Consider the following 5,930-nt stretch of genomic DNA (forward strand, 5'->3'; position numbering starts at 1 on the left):
TTATAGACATGAGAATTTTATTCCAGAAAACACAACTGCATAGATTTATCATATCAGTGTTCACTGTCATATTTTGAGACCCACTGTTCAAAAACTGGTTCACAGTAAAAGTAGGTGTCTGACAGCCCAGCTAGCACATCATACTGTAACCGTATTAAAAATGCTTAAATCTGGCATGAAAATAGGAAAGGATGTTTGGGTAGCATCAATGTGAGAGTGTGTATCCTGTGTTACTTTTAAAATGTATGTTATGTGTGCACAAGGGTGCTGTGCGAGTGATGTAAAACGCTGTTAAATGACTGCGCTGGTGGTTGAACGGAGCACATTAATCAGCCAGTGCTCTGAAATTTATGTCCTTTACAGTTATGTCCTTTCATTTGTGCTGAGTATTCAGAATTTCCCTTCCGCCTAAATCTACACCTTCCCTATAACCTTACCCTAACTCTACCACAGCCTCAGCCCTGAGATTAGCCATGAAGCCAATCCCACACAAAACTCCAACCCCGAACCTGTCCCGACGCAAATGCTAACGCTTCGAGCAATAGCACAATGTGTGATTGCAGAGCAGTCATGTACTCGCTCATATTTGCGCAGTGCTTGCTTATTAAAACCACGCTGAAACTGCGCTAAATTGCCCGCTCCACATAAGGGGCACCCCCGCCTTTCTGCGCCGCCGAAAAGAGGAGCGCAATGCGTTAAAATCCTGCTCGTCGCCGTTGAGCTTTTTGAAAGAGCACCTATCGGAAGTGCTCCAGCGAAGCGTGACTCACGTTCATCCAACACCCCCCCCCCCCCCCCCAATCCCCCAGTCCCCCCCCAGCAGCCCTCCCCCCCCCCCACCCCGGCCTATTTTTACAGCAGGTCTCAAAATAACTCCCAGTGATATCTGAGCCTTCGGGTGCTTTGGCGCATCATCGTTGCCAGCTGAGGGTGATATTTACTGAAATACATCTTATACGTGATTGGGGCAAAGCGGGACTGGGAAGGGGGTGGGGGGCTTTGGGGGGGAGAGGGCTTTTTCGGGGGGAGGTGCGGTAAACTAAAAAAACAGAGTGTGCTCATGAGGTCATGTCACAGTGGATTGGCCGAAAAAAGGGGAGCGAAAGCACAGGGGTGATCGGGAGCCCCTTCCTTCATAAAGCTCAAATGGGGCTAAAGTGGTCTGAAAACACTGTGGATTGAGAGCGCGGCCGCCCGCGCCTCTGCTGGTTGGTGTACTTATGTTTTGCCTGTATTGACCCGCTTGTATTGGAGAATCCTGAGGCCAGGACACCATAGGATGTGGCTTCAAATGTGCGGTTGGTCTGTGTCAATCACTGCAAAAAAATGTGAAAGCACTTCTTTGCTCAGAACGCCCCAGTGTCTGTACCTGGTAGTGTTTCCACACATACACATACACACATACACACACACACACACACACACACACACACACACATACATGCCAACAAAATTAAATAAAAAGATAAAAGGTCACCGGAAAAACACTATCATATACGTGCAATGGCCTGAGATAGATGGAGGGAACAAGATTATGTGTGTAATGAATCTCTATTTGTTATAAGAACACTTTGAGCCATGATGTGAGAGTGAGGGCAGGGTGTTACCTTCATAGGGTCATAGGGACAGGTGTGTTAGTGCATGCTCTTGACCAGATGTCAGTCCATTTGCTGAACACTGATGACCACCACAGCATGAATTGAATGTGCCTGGTACTCTGATTGACCTACCCCAGTTTCACACACCAACCCAAAAACACAGTGTGTTGTAATTAATATCATGCTTTATTTAATTTAAAATGTAGCTCAACATCACAAATTTTCTTTCATACTTATTAATTTTTTTCAGTTTTTAATACCCTCCACACATGACTGAAAGACCTGGGGGCATAAAATAGACCAAAGTAGTCCAGTGTGCCGCATCATCGACACCTGCACCCTTGAATGTATCCTTACCATGGCAACGGAAGGGGACCTATGAGGTGTTCCTCTGAGGGGTCGGGTAAACAGCAGACAGTAGCACTGTAACACACTGCCCCCTGCTGGCCATTCCCTCAAATAACAAACAAACCATCAAACACGAGTACAGTCATAAAAATTTGCAGTGTTATCACTGACAAATAGGAAAAGTCGGGATTTCAGCCAATGAAACAGCCACTATTGCTGCCAGTCAGTCCCACACACATTTTATAAACTGGTTGCAATATCAACTTATTTCGGTAAAGACAGAAATAGAAGTAGGCATTGCAGTAGAAACACACAGCTGGAAACACACAGATATTTTTCTATATTATTCCATTTTATTGAGCTGGTTAAATTAACTAAATAAATAGATTTCCGTTGCAATTTATATGTAGTGAGTGTTCTGCCTCAAGGTGACTGCTCTGCACTGCTTGGATTACATGGATGTTATACAGTGGAGGCGAATGAGGTTTTCCCCTTATCATAAAATGCTTTGAAACAATCATACACTATATAATTTATTATGATCATGATTATTATAGCTATTGTTTGCTGTGAAATATTAGGTATACATAACAATATACTCGTCCATTATTGCAATAGACCAGCTAATCCTCCTTTGCTTCCTTGCCAGGGCAATACACTTGCAAGACCACAGCACTATTAAATCACCTGTGAATTGCAGTGCCAAGACCAGGAGGAACACTGTAGTCCTGTCCAGACCACCATCTCACTGGCACGGAGCCTCCACACAGACTCATGCAGTGAGCAGAGCAACATGTCCATGTTTGGAGTGTATTTTTTTGCAACAGGGGATTAGATCTTAACAACTGAGCTGCTCTAATGTGGGTTTTGTTAAGTTACATTACATTATAATCATTTAGCAGACTTTAGTCCTCTTCAGAGCGACTTACAAAGTGCATCTAATAAAGTGGCATGAAAAGTTGTACAAACAGGACACTGTTAATCACATATGTACAAGTTTCAGTACCATAGTACTAAGATCAACATGTAAGTGGAATGAAATATATACCATTCCAAACACAATGCTAGCACATACCCTGAAGTAAACCTCCGCATATATAATTACACATAACCCCGAAGTACACTTCCACATATATAATTAGACAAAAGAAGAACAAAAGATCACGCCTGGGTAAGGTAGGGGATTTCCCTTGTATTATTCTGAAGGATGACTACTGCTTTGAAATATGCATACAAATTACCATGAGGTGAGACCCTCTTCAGCCTGTCGTGACTCCGTGTCAAATCAACAGAAAACCAATTGGTGCGGATGATGTGGAACAGCTAGACGTGAAGAAGGTTGCCATGAGGTAGCAAGCTGCCATTTTCAGACACAGAGAACGGCTGAAAAGCTGAGTACTTTTACACATAGATATTGGAGTAGCACTTGGCAGAGTTGTGTTACAGGCCTAAAAATTGTGTCATTTCATCCTCTACTTCAAGAAGCTCTTTCTCAGAGTTTAACCAAATCTGTCCATGGCATACTGTTCACAGGTAGATATAGAGACAGATTCTCTACAGCAGGGATGATCACATGACAGTGATTCCATTCCACCTACCTGTGGTTGAGGCAATGAAAGTATTCTACCATGGTTTACAGTTCTTCAGATGTAAAGCAGTCACAGTGAGGTTTGATGTGAAGCAAGCCAGCATTGAGGGGGTAGTTTGCTTGCACTGCACCACAAGTTACCTGATGAATGTAACACAGAGGACTTCTTTTTGTCCCTCAGACTGAACCTGTGTGACTGCTGAACTCATGATGTTGAGTGAGTAACACCTGGATTGGATTTTTGGAAATAATGTAAGTGGGGGGATGATGGGCACTTTTAACAATCTCTCATGTGAGAGAACGTGGTCAGAATGAGGATGCAGTAGGTTTCAGAATGTGTTCAACTCTTTTACTCAAAGGAGGAACTGGCGTCTTTATATGTCCACTGATGTCCCTTTTATGGCTTGTTTCATTTCCTCATAAAGCCCTAGTTCAAAGATCTTGAGGCTCAATGCATGCCACCAAGGCCCAAACGGACAGCTGTACAAAGCGGTTGTGCATGTTCTCCCGGTCTACGGCAGGCACTGGAACAGTTGCTAATGAATAGGGTGTAGACTCAGACAGGCCTCTTGGGCCTCTGCTCTTGCACTCTTGAGGAAATGTTCACTTACTTCAAAGAGAACGTTGCTTGGTTGGTTTGTTGGTATCTTTCCTCTTAACATGAAACTTCAATTTGCTGTTCAATTCGAAGAGGAAGCAGGACGATTTGCTAAGGCAAAAGCCGTTTTACAATTTGACTACGGCCACAATAACCTTGTAATAAATCAAGTGAGAGCTTAGTTCTGAGTTTGTGAAGTGCATGATTAGAGTTGTAGTGCGTCATGTTTGACTGCATCACACTTTGTCTCAAGCATTAAATAAACAATAAATTGGTGCTCTCTCATTGCAGAGATAGACTTCTCCCTCTATCTCTTCCGGAGCTACTCAAGTCCTATTTACTGTCTGGATTCTGGGATCGTTGCACTAAGGTTGTGACCTTTATGACTTATAAGGAAGACATACCCTGCAAGGAATGTCTGTCACAGATGCTGGAGGCACGCGAATTCAACTCCGGTACTGTCAAACACTTACCATCATTCGATGGAAAAAAAAATCACACCAAGGTGCTACTGCTGACTTTGGGAGCGAGAAATGTGTCTTCAGTTCGTGAGTGCCAAAGCCTCGTCTTTTTATTGAATTGATCCAAGAATGCGTGCATCCGCTGTGTCAAATTAACTAAAGTGACAGCGTTTTACAAGCGGGGACGGCTCAAACAAAACGCTGCTCAAAAAGGTCACTCCAGCGGAGGTCCTCGGCTCGGCGGCCCCATTCATTTCTCCCCGCGCTGTGGCGTTGGCGTGTCAGAGCGCCTTTTCAGCGCGCCCGCTGGAGCGAGGGCGCCGCGGCTCCGTGCTCGGGACCCCGTGCATTCAGCAGGGGGTGCGGAGCCGGAGCAATTGACTTTTCCCAGGCATGTGTGCTCTGTTTACGTGTCAGCGGTGCACGCAACGCCAACAACAGGCGCGGTGGCTCCGAGTGGGAATGGCGGTGTTTCCCTTCGCGCGCCTCATTGCCCTGACTTACAACACAGGCATTCCTAATCTTCCCACCACACACGCGACAATGGATAACTTGGCAACCCCCCCCCCCTTGCTCGCGATTTCAGCAACCCAGAGCTGGTGTTATACAGTGAACTCCAATGGCTCCCGTGTGGTACCATTCTAAACTGTGATCAGAGACAGTGCCAGTTGTGATTAACAGTGCCCCATTGCTGAGTATTGCCTGGTGTGGAGAGATCTTTATATTCAAGATGGAGGATTCTGGCAGCTGTAAGTACGGCTGAATCACAGCAATGTTTGAGGGCAAAAGTAAACCAGGGACCTATGTTTTAAACTGACCCTCTTGCTCTCTGGGATGGTTTCTTCTTTTGCAGTCTTGGATCAAGGGGGGGAAATCTCACAGAGGAATGATTTGAAAAAAAAAAAAAATTTGATGATGATTATCTAGAAGTCTACACCCTCACCTGATTAGCTGTTTCTCTGCTTCAAAACACTCAAATAAACTACCAAACCTCACACAGAAGCATAGCAAATAACAAATAATATGGCAAACTGTAAAACCAGCAGCGCTTGCGTACCTACAACAAAAACCCATCCTTTATTCTAGCGACCTATCTCCGCTTTTCTACCCTCCACTAAACTGAAGACTTGCAAACATGGTTAGAATTTCCTTTTTGTAGAATGAAGTGATCAGCCCACATTGGACATGCTGGAGGCCCCGAGGTGAATAGTGCTACAGTGAGCAACAGGAAGCCATAGCACAAATACTGGAACAAATACTGAAACATAGTCCATGAACAGCTGTGTCACCAGACGAGGCCACAAACTTTGCGACCCGTTCAAGTAGGGCAAGCCTGT

Source organism: Megalops cyprinoides, chromosome 6, assembly GCF_013368585.1.
Source record: "Megalops cyprinoides isolate fMegCyp1 chromosome 6, fMegCyp1.pri, whole genome shotgun sequence".
NCBI lineage: Eukaryota > Metazoa > Chordata > Actinopteri > Elopiformes > Megalopidae > Megalops > Megalops cyprinoides.